A 15560-nucleotide genomic window follows, 5' to 3' on the forward strand; every position below is an offset into this window, starting at 1 on the left:
TACTTGGCAGTACTAACTGATCTAAAACCATGTGATTTGTAATGGCTATAATTATTAGTCTGCCAATGACGTAAACACTGATATAAAATTGTTAAGTGCACCGCCCTCTTTTCCTTTAGAGAGTTGGAGCCCCTCCACGCCCACACCGGCATGGTAGCCAACAAGTGGCTCTGAGCACTATGGGACTTAACTTCTGAGGTCATCAGTCCCCTAGAACATAGAACTACTTAAACCTAGCTAACCTAAGGACATCACAGACATCCATGCCCAAGGCAGGATTCGAACCTGCGACCGTAGCGGTCGCGCGGTTCCAGACTGAAGCGCCTGGAACCGCTCGGCCACTCCGGCCGGCGATAGCCAACACAAAAGTCTACTACCATCTCTGCAAAAGGGTTAATTTTCACCAGAGTGAGGTCTCACAGGATGTGGGTACTGTGATGTTTGCGTACGTCTGGTTAAGGTTAACCATTAATACGCACTCATCTGAAGATAGACTGGGTCGAAAGTTGAACGAAGGGTAGCGGTTTTAAAGGACAAAGGGGGGGGGGGGGGAGTGCCAAGGTAAGAGCCATAGTTCGGTCGGGTTGTAAGAGCAGTAGCGGTTTTCTTGCTGCCTGCGACAGGTCGTGCAAAGGTATGCTTCGTTAGTAGGTCGATACCTTTTACGTTGTGCGGTGCTGTTACTCAGCGGCTGCCGCTGGGTGCCGGTGTCGATCTCTCGGTCAGCGTCAGCATGCCTGTAATAGTTAGATTCATCATAGTTTTGTTTCCGATAGGTCATGTATCAGATTGACAGTGTAGGGTAATGCAATTCTTCATGCTTCATGATCTGTTGACGTCTTGGATATTCGGGAATCCAGCCGGATGTTTGCGTCGTTCTCGCACGATATGGCAACAGCGTGCCTCGCTGTCTTCTTCAGGTGCTACCTGAGACTGGTCCTTGGGTCGATCGAGTCCGGTATTTATGCCTGGAAGGAGCTAGGTGTTCCCTAATCGGTCCACACTGAGTGGAGTGTTCCGTCTGTGGTCCGCACCCACCAGACTCGGCTTCAATGGACCCCTCCAGTCGCGGATGTTTCGACTGCCGTCCGCGCCCGTTTTGGCCGTCCTCAACGGTTGAGGTCGTCATCTAAGCTGTGTCAGACCTGATCTGAGGTGTTGGGTACTCTCTGTCATGACTTTCACTATGATTTCCACTTCTGTTTTGCGCTGGGCGCTCCATAATCGGTCCGCGCAGCGTCGTGTGTTCCGTCTGCGGTCCGCGCCCGCCAGACGGGGCTACATTTGCTCTCTCTCTGGTCGCCAGTGTTCCGACCGCCGTCCGCGCCCCCGCTGGCCTTCTTCTGAAGTCGAGTTCATGATCTGGGGTGTGTCAATCTGGTCTGTAACGTCCGATACCTAGTCTCACGGCTGTTCTCTCGGTCTCTACTTCTATTTCTTGTAGAATCCCGGAGTGTCCTGCTTTGAGTTTTCACAAGCTCAAGCGCTAGATTCTAGGCGGTGCTGACCTGGTATTCCGAGTCGCGGTTGATTAGATTGTCTGTGACCTTAATCTCAATGGCTACTTTGAGGTCTGTGTCACAATCTTGATGTCATTGTAATCCATTAAATGACCAAGTTCCAGACAATGCTCTACTATGGCTGATTTAGTTGCCTGTCTGAGTCCAGGAAAGATAGTTCCATTTGAAGTGCATGCAGTGACGTAACCTAAAGGGACGAGTCGAACACTGTCTGTGAATTTTCCATGCCCTCTGTACTAAAGTGAAACTGAAAGACAATTAGTTTCGTAATCATCATCCGCAGTCCAAACGTTAAAGTTGCACACATGCAAACAACTATTGCTCTTTATTGGCACACTGTGCACAGAAAATCGTGCTGCTTCGTGGAGGGGATGCACTCGGTTTCAAACGGAGCTGAAGAAGTTCAGATTGTCGAGGGACAAACCCGAGTAAGAAATACAGGACGCTAAGGAATGATGTCGACGTCGTGAAACTCGTGAGAGCAAACGCTGATGGAACATTTAAGCAACCGTCTCCACCGACTCTGTCCCCCCACCACTGTGCCTCCGTCTGAAGAGAGACGAACTTTTCCTTCCAACTTGCTTGCAAAAAATGCAAAGTGAAAACTAGACGGCTTGAAACGAGAGTGACCCGGAAATGGACGCCGCTGCAGCCCTTGCAGAAGTGACAACAGCTCTGAAATATCTAAATGCAAGAATCTATTATACAAGCTAATCGTCACCGGGTAGGAAACTTCGGTAGCCATGAACAAGCTGCCGAAGAGCATCATCCTGCTGGCAACATTAGCGAAACGGCAGGACTCAGATTGTCGACATGGCGGACGCTATCCCCAAGACATTCGTATTTGCATATTGTTCAGTACGAAGTTGACATCACCTCTCAGATCCACCTATGGCATACAGAAACTTTCTACCCTCAGCATAGACACATCACAGGGACGTGGCGGTGACACGCGGATTTACATCATCCAAACTACCACACAGCGTTTCGCCACACTCATGTCTAAAGATTTTTAATTTTTTAGGCACTTGATAATGACTTGAGGCCGAAATCTCGATTCTGGGGTCAAACCTGTTGTACAGTCAAATGGCTGTCCACACAAAAGTAAAATCATTAAATGTTTATCTATCCACATATACGGAAATGTGATCGGTTTTAATGAACAAGAATAAAATTTCAAAAAAACTTATATACCCTGCACAGCTAGTGCTGCTATCGGCTTGCTGCCGCTTGCCTTCTGTGAGTGTCTATTGCACGTTACTTCGAATACAGGCGGCGCTCACATTAGGGTTAAGGATAATGGTACTCATTTTTCCTATTATCCAGGAAACCCACGATGAATTTAACTTGATCTCTGGCATTATTGATTTCTCGTAAGGCTCCCTGGTCAGTTGTTCTCACGATGCTTTAGCGTAAGCCTTATCCATATCTAAAAAGACCACTGCGGTGGCAAAAGTAACATTTCATTTCCTCGTCACAAGTTCCGCGAACCCAATAGGCTGTAATTCAGGCGAGAGTTTTAGCTGAAATCCGAACTGCTCTGCACGAGTCGTTCCGTCGACGAAAAGTGTTTCCAGAATATTGATTTGAACAACTGTCCCGATTGCCTCGCCCAGTCCGCTGATGGCACAAATGACAAATGAGTGGTGGTAAGTTCATGTTCTCTCTGAGGGACTTTTAGTGGTTCCTGTAAGAGCTTCATCTGCTAATCAAAAGTTGCCACATACGTTCAGCCTCAGCAGGAGAATTCTACATGAGTTCTTGAGGCGTCTGTATAGTTTGGTACCGCATCAGCAGCTTCAGCTGCGGGTCCAAAAGGTGAATCCGTCATCGGTAGGCTGGGTTTCATGACCACTATCATTTCTTCCTATAGAGTTTCTTCCGCCGCTTAATCTCTCCAAGCAGTTGGGACAGTAATTCGATGAGACCTTTCTAGCTTTCGGGAAATTTTGTGTTAAACGCTCAACAGCATGTTCGATTCCTGCAGGGCGTCCGATTCTTCAAAAATGGTTCAAATGGCTCTGAGCACTATGGGACTTAACATCTATGGTCATCAGTCCCATAGAACTGAGAACTACTTACACCTAACTAACCTAAGGACATCACACACATCCATGCCCGAGGCAGGATTCGAACCTGCGACCGTAGCGGTCACGCGGTTCCAGACTGAAGCGCCTAGAACCGCACGGCCAAAACCGGCCAGCTCGTTCGATTCTCCAACGTGAGAATGATGAAGTTGTTGACATACTTTTTGAAGTGGATCCAGTTATTTTCGTTTTATAAGCGCATAGTCTGTGGAGTCTAGTTCTTGGAAACGTAGCCAGAACCAGGCTGTTATAAGATGATCACAGTTGGCAGACAGTTTAGAGGGGAGGATGCGGCGACAGATCCGGCGAAGTGGATCAACTGCGTGTGCCTCCAGATTTCAAGGTCTAAGTCATGCTCCAGTCGAGGCAATGTAAGTCCTAGGGATCGATCGTACGAGGGTGCCAAGTGGAATGTTCAGCATTCTAGTCGCCACCTACGAAATTTTCCCATGTGTATGGAGGATATCCAACAACTCTTGTTCGAAGAGTTTAGTACAGGACGAAGATACGCTCCTAAGAAGGTCACTTCTCACTGTTATGTCCATGCTGTAAATACATTCGCATGAACTTCCAGTAGATGTGGTAGCAGTAGTTGTGGCAGTAGTACTCCATAGTTTGTAGATAATGAAAAGGCATATACTAAAGTATGGCGAGAACACCTTTTTACGACATAACAAGCCAAGATTGTTGTGTTAAACTAATCGCAAGTTTCCAGGACAATAATTAACGTTAATGCGACCACCGCCTGTGTTCGATGTCAGTGTGCAGTAACCATTCACAGACTACAGGTGGCAGCACCAGCAACGGAGGGTACATAAAGCGTGCCGAGGGGACGCAGGAAACAGTGCAGTCGTTGTCGTAATGCGGAAGTGGAGCGATTTATCTGGCGTCCAATAGGGCAAGATCGTTGGATTTCCAGCCAAGCGTATAAGCATTTCCAAAACGGCTAAGATTTTTAACTGCTGGGTGTACCGTCGTATTTAAAGTATACAGTGCGTGGCAAAATGGCGCGGTCCAAAGCTGGCGCTGATGCAACTGTCATTCATCACTGCCCATACATGACATGAACGACGACTGCGAAGATGTGTACAGCGAATAAACGTTGGAGCTCTGACAATCCAGACGAACCAGTGTCAACCCGCAGTGTCTCTTGAACATTTAGCAAACACTGCTGCATGTGGATCTCCGCATTAGGTTCAAATGGTTCCAATGGCTCTGAGCACTATGGGACTTAACTGCTGAGGTCATTAGTCCCCTAGAACTTAGAACTACTTAAACGTAACTAACGTAAGGTCATCACACACATCCATGCCCGAGGCAGGATTTGAACCCGCGACCGTAGCGGTCGCGCGGCTCCGGACTGTAGCGCCTAGAACCGCTCGGCCACTCCGGCCGGTTCCGCATTAGGCTCCTGGTTCCTGCACCCATGATGACTGCTACTTGTCGGTGACGAATGCTGGAATTTGCAAGATAATACCGTAACTACAGGCCCAGTGAGTGGCGGCAGGTGGCCTTTTCATGTCAATCATGTTTTATGATCTATAGGACAGATGGCCATTGGCATGCACGTCGTGGAACGTCTGACAGCAAACACACTGCAACAATCCTCGGAAGAGTCAAGGAGTAGGAGGGAGCGTGAATTGCCCCCTCTGTTTATTGATTGGATAGCCACTGAATTGGTATTTATTTATTTAATGGGATAATAATAATTATTAATGGGTGGCAATTTTATTTAAGCATTGATTTTTTGCTCTTTCGATTGTTGCGAGTCAGCGATAGTGCAATGCTGCTCGCATTGGAAATTACACATTTTATAAGAATTATTTGGTCCAGGAAACACTTTTGCGATCACGGTTGCGTAACAAAAAGAAACATGCGAATCACAACTGTGATCAAACGAAGAAAATATATGATAACATAAATGTTCTTCGCTGTTATTCAGGACAGGCTCAGATTAGACCTTGCAATTTTTAGTTATAGGAAATCACAAAGCGTTACATCTTCGAGATGTTTGTTTTGATAAACTGTATTTACCTTCTCTCTCTCTCCTTTTTACAGTCTTTATACCTTCACATCGATTAAGGAAGTTTTCCTTCTCTACTGACCAGTACGAGAACAAAATTCAGACTCAACAAAATGTCTTACATCGAATTATTACATGCTTAACCCTTAACAATCATATACAGTTTCGTAGTACAAACAATGCTAATTTATTCCGTGCACTGGAATGTCTTTGATACACTGAGCACAAAAATGAAAATAATAAAATTATAATTACATTTTTAATATCTTGAATACTTCATTAAATCATGAAAATAAGGTTTGACATCGTCGTAATATTAATTTTCATCGTTGTAGCACTACATTACTCCCTTTGGATGTACAGTCACACTTGTTTGACTGGACATCCAAACATGCTTATTTTCCTTGTCTGTTCTGTTTAAAGTTCACTGTGTTCTTTCACTTGGAAGCATGTGCTTTGTTAACTTTTGAGTCTCAGGGATTTTGAGTTACTCTCGCCCATTACGGCAAAGGCCAATGGGAAAAGCCCCGGAAAAAAAGACACGGCAGAGCGAGCACATCTTCCATACCCTCTTTTTTTATTTTCAACATTAGAATATTCACTTCATATGATATTTAATAATGGTACAATTTCATGATAGTGCTGCTGGTGACGACAGCTGGCGATTTGATGTACTGCAACACCGATGCCTGGCCCCATCAGGTAAGTCTGCGATGGACTGCGATGACGTGGCAGGGTGCGGCAAGGGATGACGAATGATGTCGCTGTAGTATGCGGCCCTCACCGACACATGTGATCAGCATCCCAGCATACAGTCACATGAAATTCAAACGGCAGTATCAGTTCCTTAAATTAACATTTAAATTACACCATATTTCACGCACTCTTTCACTCAACAAGAAGAATGTGTTTTTTTTTTTTTTTGTGAGGTGTTCGACTGTTTGTGAGTTTCTTTATCATGATGCAAGTCCATTCGTCCTTTCGACGTAACTGACTATCTGCAATTAAAGGTTCATGTAATTCCGTTCCAACATTGATACAGTTCTGCAACGGGTTTAATGATATAGTCAGTAGGAGTTCCCAACACTGTTACGACTCACCACTGTTGCTGACTGATCGATAAAAACACTTGCTCTTGAGTTTTAGTTTGCCTGATGATATAGTCAGTAGGAGTTTCCAACACTGTTACGACTCACCACTGTTGCTGACTGATCGATAAAAACACTTGCTCTTGAGTTTTAGTTTGCCTGGAATGTTACGTCCACGCATGTGGTGCCAATAACACTCTGAATACTTGGCATTACTAAACACTCGTAGCACAAAACTTTGAAAACGAAATCTTGGTAACACAACGCACTCATTGAGCGTCCACTTTTGTGTTAAATTTCACTCTTTCGCCAGTGAAGTAAAGTTCGTACGCGTAGAGGATATTGTTCACAGGAAGTCTTTGTTCATAGGTCATCTGTGACATTTTCACTCCACCACGTACTCACTTGATCACAGTTATCAAGTCTGACAAGGTAAAGTCCTTGTGCTACCCATAAGAATGTCTTTACACTGTCTTGTTACATAATTATAAATAACTGAATGAGTGTACATATCAATGAAGTACATAATTGTTGTCATTTACAATATAAAAGCAAATCCTAAGTCATATATTTTCTCGAAAAGGTGCTCCTGGACTGACAAAGAATTGTGCAGTGATAAACACAAGTCTGTATACATTTGTCTGCGTAATGATCTGTTCAGTCATGGACAACATCTTGTTCGACCTGGTTTATGGCTCATGCAAGTCCGAGCACTAACTTACGGTGGAAAATTTGTTAAACCTATACGTAACTCGTGTAAACTTTACATCTTGTAAGCGTATCCTGTACACAGTCTGAAAGAAAAAAAGAACATAATCTGCTCACCCTAGTGAGTTCAAAATAGTTAACAATCAACAAAATGAAACGTTTATTTTCTAAAGTCACTATATCCTACTGTTGTGTGAAATATGCAGTTGTGTTCACTGTTCGTAGTTTCACACGCATAAGTTACTGAAAGTTTACTAAATCTCAACAAGTTTGTATTATGTTTGATTGAAGGTCTTAGGGTGGAATCATCTTGAAGCAATTCTTCTTCTCCTTGCTGCAGCTCGGCGTCCTCTTCTCCGTCGAACTGGAGCTGAAATTTTCTTACAACTAATTGGTATTCTGAGAGTCTCTTCCTCCAAGCAGTACTGATGCTTCCAATGTTGTATATTCCTATTCTCCCACACGCCACATCGCAGTGTGTCCATGAAATACTTATACACTAGTCCATTAATTAATAATTGTCACTTAGCCTACGCGCACAGTACTTGAGTCTTCGATGTTTGACTTCACCTCATTACGAAACAAGTAAAAGGTCATCTACTGTACTTAAGATACATACCTTTTCAAGTCTTTGTGATTGTATAGTCCTTTCTATTTATTTGAGTTGGGATAGACCAAGAAATAATTATTTTTATGTGGTGTACCTAAGATCACAAATGGTCCTGAATATAACGGAAACCACTTCTTTATTTTTTTCTTTAATAATGACGACTTCGGATAATTCCTTACTAACGCCATATCTCCCACGTTAAATTGTTGAGTATTCTGTAGTCTCCGGTTGTGTGATTCTTGCCGTTTCTGTGCATTCTCGTATAGTGTGACCAATGCTTGTCTAACTTTGTCCTCCCAGTCTTCCGCTTAGGTATTTTTTGTTTTGGAAGTGGGTTGACCCAACTATTGTCCTCTTTTGTTTTTAATGTGAGTTCTGCCGGAGTAAAACCTGTCGATAAATGTGGTATGTAGTTTACAATACTTTCAAACGGCTTCATGTATTCTACCCACTTAGTTTGTTTAGCTGAGCAGTACGTTCTCACTAAGCGATTAAACTCGCGGAACACACGTTCTCTGAGATTACCTTGGAAGTGGAACTTCGAAATGAAAATTGGTTTTATATTATGTTTCTCTAAGAATTTCTTCCAGGTAACATTCGTAAAATTAGAGGCATTGTCAGAGTGTAATGTTTCTGGCGTTCCGAAATGAGGTATGTAATCATTTTCCAATCGGTTTACTATCGTTCTCGTGGCTGTTGTTTTTGTAGCAAATAGCTTTACAAACTTAGTAAAGTTATCTAGCACTGCTTCGAGGTATTTGACCCCTTCTCTGGCAGTTGGCAGAGGTCCAGCGATGTCAATACTTAAAAGTTGGCGCGAAGCAGTTGGAACAATTGACTTCATTAATGTCTGTGATGATAAAGCACACGGTTTTACGCGCTGGCAAATCTCACATGCTCGCGTCATCCGTAGGATCTTTCTGTACATGTTATTAAAATGACAATACATTCTTAGTTTCGCCAGATGCTTCCTTGAACCGATATGACCCCAAACATTATGTGTATATATTATTAAAGTTTGCTCACACTGCTGCGGAATATATACTAGCCAGTTTCGTGAATCCTCATGTCTTCTAAAGATTAACACATCCTGATGTAACCTGTAATATTTATGCAATTTCGAAGTAGGATCCGTCCTCAGTTGATCCTTGATCTCGTGCCAAATATAATGTATATCCTGTTTTTGTGCCATATTTTTAAACATGTCTAGAAAATATTTACGATTAACATTGTCCGCCATTAGTAGCACTTTAAATTCCGATGCTTGCTCTGTGAGTTCACTAAATTGAGGTAAACCTTGGGGTAGCCTAGACAAAGCATCTGCCACAATATTATTACTTCCTTTGATGTAAATAATCTGGGAGTCATACCCCTGCAACGCTAATGTCCATCTTGCCAAACGTGCATGGAGAAGTTTACAGGTCAGCCGGAAACTCAAAGCCTGATGATCACAGTATACCCGAACGTGTCTACCATAAACATAATAATGAAATTTGCGAAACGCCCATACCACTGCCAGTGCTTCAAGCTCTGTAGTGGAATATGCGCGTTCGCATTCCGATAATACACGGCTTGCGAAAGATATTATTTTTATCTGCTCGTGTCCGTCTACTGTTTTCTGTTTGAAATAAACACACACCTAACCCAGTACATGAAGCATCTGAGGTTATGCAAAAATCCTTACTGAGATCTGGATGGTGCAAGATTTCAGCATTTAACAAGCAATGCTTGATCGTGTCGAAATCATGTGCACACTGGTCAGTCCACACCCACGGCGCATTCTTTTTCAGATGCCCCAATAGATGTTCGCTGTTAAGCCATTGATTAGGCACGAACTTTCGGAAAAAGGATACAAATTGTCTTTTGTTGGCCTGATATGGACCATTTCTGATAGCCTCGAGTTTCGTACTATCCGGGAAGATTCCTTCTAATGATACTATATGTCCTAAAAACTTTATCTCCGTCTTTCCAAACTTGGACATCTTAAGGTTAACCGTAACACCTGCAAGTTCAAATTTGTGTAACACCAAGTTAATTAGTTTGATATGATCGTCCCACGTTGGTGAAGCAATCAATAAATCGTCCACATAGACAGTAACTTGTTCTAACAAATCCGGGACTAGGACAGTGTCAAGCGCATTAATAAAGACTCCGGCACTGACGTTCAATCCGAATGGTAATACTCTGAATTGATAGCTTCTTCCTCTATAAATAAATGCTGTATATCTCCTAGATCTTGGCGTTAAGGCCACCTGCCAGTATGACGCGCGGAGGTCGAGGCTTGATAGATACTTTATCCCATGGAACTTCTGTAATAGTTCTTCTAGATTCTCAGGCCGCGTCCTGACAGGCATAATAATTTGATTAATCCGACGAGCGTCGAGAACCAACCTTACGCTTCCATCGGATTTCATTACCGGTAAAAGTGGGTTACTATATGGTGATAACGAGGTCTCAATAATTCCCCATTCCAGCATTCGTCTCATTTCTTTTGCTACTGCTTCCCTTTTCGCGCTGGGTATTGAGTACGTTTGATGACAGTAAATTTCATTGAAAAACACATGCGTGTTGTACACGTAACCTTTAATTAGTCTAGGTTTTTTCTAAAATACTTTACGATAATTAGTAAGTGTGTCTAATAACTGCTTTTGTTGCAGACTATCAAGACCAGAGGATTGTTGTACTTTTTCTACTATTTCAGAGAGGTGGATATTCTCCTCGTCCTTCACATCTTCCATGACCGGGAATGTACTGCAATTGAAAGAATCTTGAAGCCGCCATAAATGTGCGCGAATCGGTTCTATCTTTAAAATTTGACAATATTTGCCATTCAGTTCTTTGGTCTTTACCACGTCTAACCTGACTCTCGTGTCACCGAAACACATGAGGCATCCACCCTTTGCGAGATCGATTATAGTTTCTGTCTTCCGCAAAATATCTAATCCGAGGAGACAGTTCACGGCTAAATTCTTTACAATAAGGAAGGTGCACTCTTTGGCTCCCATTCCAAAATTAATACAAATCCGTGTCTGTTCCCGAACTAGTTGGGTTTCCTGACTAATGGCTCCTGTAACTCGACAATTAGTGACTGGAAAAACCGGAATCTTTCTAATCTTCATTAAGTGAAGAAAGAACGATTCATTCAGCACAGAAACAGATGCTCCAGTATCTAAAATCACCGTAGTTTGAATACCATAAATATTACAAACTTTAGCTGCTTGTACAACTTCCCGTTCAAACAAATTACACTTCTTCCGAAATTCTTGACATAATTCCTCTCGTATATCGACTCCGTCATTATATCTCAACATCTGCATAGTTGAACTACGTTGCTGAGCAACATCAACAGAATTATTCCTACACACTGCATTTTTCGCGTCGTTCGACCCGATCGCTGTTGATTCTATGCGCCACACATTCTCATTGTTACTACAGCTGGTTGTCTGCACGTTTGGTTGCTCGTTATTACTAACATCATTCATGCAAGTGCCCCCTAGACACCCTGCGACTGAAAAACGGGAGCAGAATGTCGTCGCATCTAGTTTGACTGACTGGTACTGGTTGATGGTTGCGGTTCACTTACCTCAATGATCTTGATATTTGGATTCGGTGGTTGCCATGGCTGCGTATTCATATGCTGCTGCATGTTATTTGACATATTTGTATTGTACGGGGGTTGTACATGATTGTTGTTGTGATATTGCGGTGGCCTAGGCTGCTGCCATTGATGTTGTGCATAATTCTGTGTTGATTAGTTATGTGGTGGTTGCTTGTTTTGCTGATTATTTGAGAAATTACCGTTATTGTAATTGGCGTTAGCTCTAAAATCTCGTTTCCGTTTCCTTGAAAAGTTTCCGTTATTGTTTTGTCCACTATTGTTCAGTGGATGATAATTGTGATTCGGTGCATTACCGTACTGTCTATTTGTGTTCATATTGTGGTTCTTCCATCCTGAATAATTCGGACTATTCCAATGATTTTGATTCCCATAGTATGTATTTCTATTACTATTGTTCTTGTGGTTTCGCCTATTGCCATTACCATTACCATTATTCGACGAATTATTCCCATAATGGTGTCTGTCCTCTTCGATAACCAAATCTGAAGAGTCCAGTACAGATAGAAAATGTTCGACGTTGTCTTCAGGAATGTGAAACAATTTCTCCTTTAGATCACGCGGTAACTTCTCCTTTAATATCTTTAAAACATCACACTCAGGAGTTGGTGTGGATAAATATTTCACTTTGTCCAGATACTTTTCGAAATATTTCCGCAAAGTACCGCCTATTCTATTAAATGGCTCAGGACTATAAACTTCTTTTCTCAATCGTTCTTGTACCCCACGTGACCAATACTTGTTTAGAGAAGCTTGTTCAAATTTATCGAAGCAGCTGCATTGTTCAGCTTTCTGTGTCGCGAACAACGCTGGCTCACCTTGAATATGGGTAATGGTAAAGACAATTTTCTCCATTTCGCTCAAACTTTTTGGCATTATTCCGCGGATCCCTTTAATAAACACAATTGGATGGGGCCCGTTCTTATCATTGGTAAACTTCTGAAACTGTGAATTCTTCACTAAAGCATCCTGAGTCACCAATGAATGTGTATGGTCTTGATAAACGGATGTTACTCCACGTGTTGGATTGAAATTATTGCCCGTCTGCCCCCTACGTCCAGTTAAAGGCGTTTCATAATGATCAGGGTGTGTTTCTGTGATACTAACACACTCCGGTGAACTGTTATGAGATGTTTGCATACGTGTTTCATTAAGCACTTTCTGCACGTTTTGTAATTCAGTCTGGAGTTCATGAATCTTTGTGTTGTTTTCATGTATCAGTTGTGTTCCTCCTCGTTGTAACATCACAGGTAGTTCCTTCTGTATAACAGTAGTAATTTGTTTGTCTTTGTCATTTAGCCATGTGTTGAATGTGGTCACAACGCGTTCTTCTTGTTCTTTGCATTTTTGTTCTATTACGTTTTGATTATCAACCGTAAGGTTTTCTATACGTGTACTTATGTTGCGTATTTCTGCTTCCAAAGAAGTGTTTGTTTGTTGTAATTTGTCCACATCCTGGGTTACTTGCTTTACATTCTGTGGTAAGTCATGGTATGTTTGTTGCATACTTGAAATGTTCTGTATAGCAGACAACTGGGCATCTATTTGCTGTCGCAGCTGGCGATAGTGTTCTTTTAACTGGTTTTCAAGCTTTTGCTCTATCTCTTTTGAGAACTATGAAAAGCTTAACTGCGTACGGTCGTCTAATTGACTGATGCGTTCATCCAAGGTCCTAATCCGTTCATCTACTCTGCTAATATTATTATTAATCTCAGTTCCAAGCTGTTTAGCAGTTTCTTGTTCGAGCTGTATCTGTGATTGTTCCTGTATTTCAAACATTTGTTCCATTTTCATCATTAAGAGAGAAAATGGATCCATTACTGTTTGTGTTGGCTCTTCCGGTGGTAAATCGACTATAACTGGTGTTTCTTGTGGTTCTGCTTCAGTATGCACTTGAACTACCGTCTGTATTCTGCCTGAGTGTTCTACAGCAGATGGATCACTGACTTTAATATTAGTGTCCTGTTCTACATCCTCTGTCTGATCTGAAAAAATATGATCAATTTCTACATCACTAGTTATTCCTTCCTCCTCTGAATGTTCTACAGTTACTTCCTGCTGTGTAGCTTTTCTTACACGTCGCACTGTTTTCACCATGTTTGCAAATGTTTGGGTGCAAGTCTAATCGGGAAAACGTCACACGCAACACATCAATTATTCCGTCACACAAAACATAAAATAATTACTACACTGCACCAGATTGAAATCAGTACTAAAAATGTTCATTTTCGTTTGATTAAAATTCAGTTCCAATCTCGTTCAGTTAACCTCTACTGAAAACACTTGATGCTGTATTTTACTGATCCTTCTCGCAGTTATTTAAATATAATTGACTCCTTTAGCTTCCTAAGAGGACACACTCGCTAAATGTAAATTAACTTTTGTTTCGTTTGTAAGATACAGCACCACGGCGAAGATGGTGTGCCTACCTTACGCAGTACTTCGTTCTGCTGTCGCTGGGATGGTATGGTACAGTTAAATTATCGTGCTTAGGGTCGTCGCAGATTTCCTCTCATTACAGCATGAAACAAATAGAAAAAACACACATTAGCACACACATATAAGCTAGTCCGGTCAATAGGTTGCCACTGAATTGCCCCCTCTATATATTGATTGGATAGCCACTGAATTGCTATTTATTTATTTAATGGGATAGTAATAATTATTAAAAGGTGGCAATTTTATTTAAGCATTGATTTTTTGCTCTTTCGATTGTTGCGAGTCAGCGATAGTTTTATTTTATTTAAGCATTGATTTTTTGCTCTTTCGATTGTTGCGAGTCAGCGATAGTGCAATGCTGCTCGCTTTGGAAAATACACATTTTATAAGAATTATTTGGTCCAGGAAACACTTTTGCGATCACGGTTGCGTAACAAAAAGAAACATGCGAATCACAACCGTGATCAAACGAAGAAAATATATGATAACATAAATGTTCTTCGCTGTTATTCAGGACAGGCTCAGATTAGACCTTGCAATTTTTAGTTATAGGAAATAACAAAGCGTTACACCTCCGAGATATTTGTTTTGAATAAACTGTATTTACCTTCTCTCTCTCTCCTTTTTACAGCCTTTATACCTTCACATCGATTAAGGAAGTTTTACTTCTCTACCGACCAGTACGAGAACAAAATTCAGACTCAACAAAATGTCTTACATCGAATTAATTTAACAATCATATATAGTTTCGTAGTACAAACAATGCTAATTTATTTCGTGCACTGGAAAGTCTTTGATACACTGAGCACAAAAATGAAAATAATAAAATTATAATTACATTTTTAATATCATGAATACTTCATTAAATCATGAAAATAAGGTTTGACATCGTCGTAATATTAATTTTCATCGTTGTAGCACTACAAGCTTTATGGTCTGGGAAATGTTATCGTGACATTCTCTTGGTGATATCGTCATTTTGCAACGCACAATGGGTCAAAAAAAGAATGCATCTACCTTTGGGGAGAAAGTGCACCCCTAAATGAAATTTGTTTTTTCTTGGCACGATGGCATCTACCAACAGGACAGTGCAAAGTGTCACACATCTCGCAGTGTACATGCGTGGTTCGAAGAGCACCAACATGGGTGTACCGCATCTCCCTGGCCACCGAACTTCCCGGATTTGAATCCAGTTGAGAATCTGTGGGACCACCTAGATTGTGCTGTTCACGTTATGGATGCTCAGTCGAGTAACCCACCGTAACTGACCACGGCACAGGGGGCGGCATTACAAGGTATGTCCGAACGCACGTCCCAGATTACCTCTGCCTATACGTTGCGCAGCAGTCCGCGCTGCAGAAGGGGGTTATCCAGAGTTTTGAAAGATTGTTTCGTTAATGTGTCTGGAGAGTGAATGTTAACGGCATGCCTCCCGGCGAGGGGTTTCATATAGCACAAGTCGCCGATAA

The sequence above is a fragment of the Schistocerca cancellata genome, chromosome 5 (assembly GCF_023864275.1).
Source record: "Schistocerca cancellata isolate TAMUIC-IGC-003103 chromosome 5, iqSchCanc2.1, whole genome shotgun sequence".
Taxonomy (NCBI): Eukaryota; Metazoa; Arthropoda; class Insecta; order Orthoptera; family Acrididae; genus Schistocerca; species Schistocerca cancellata.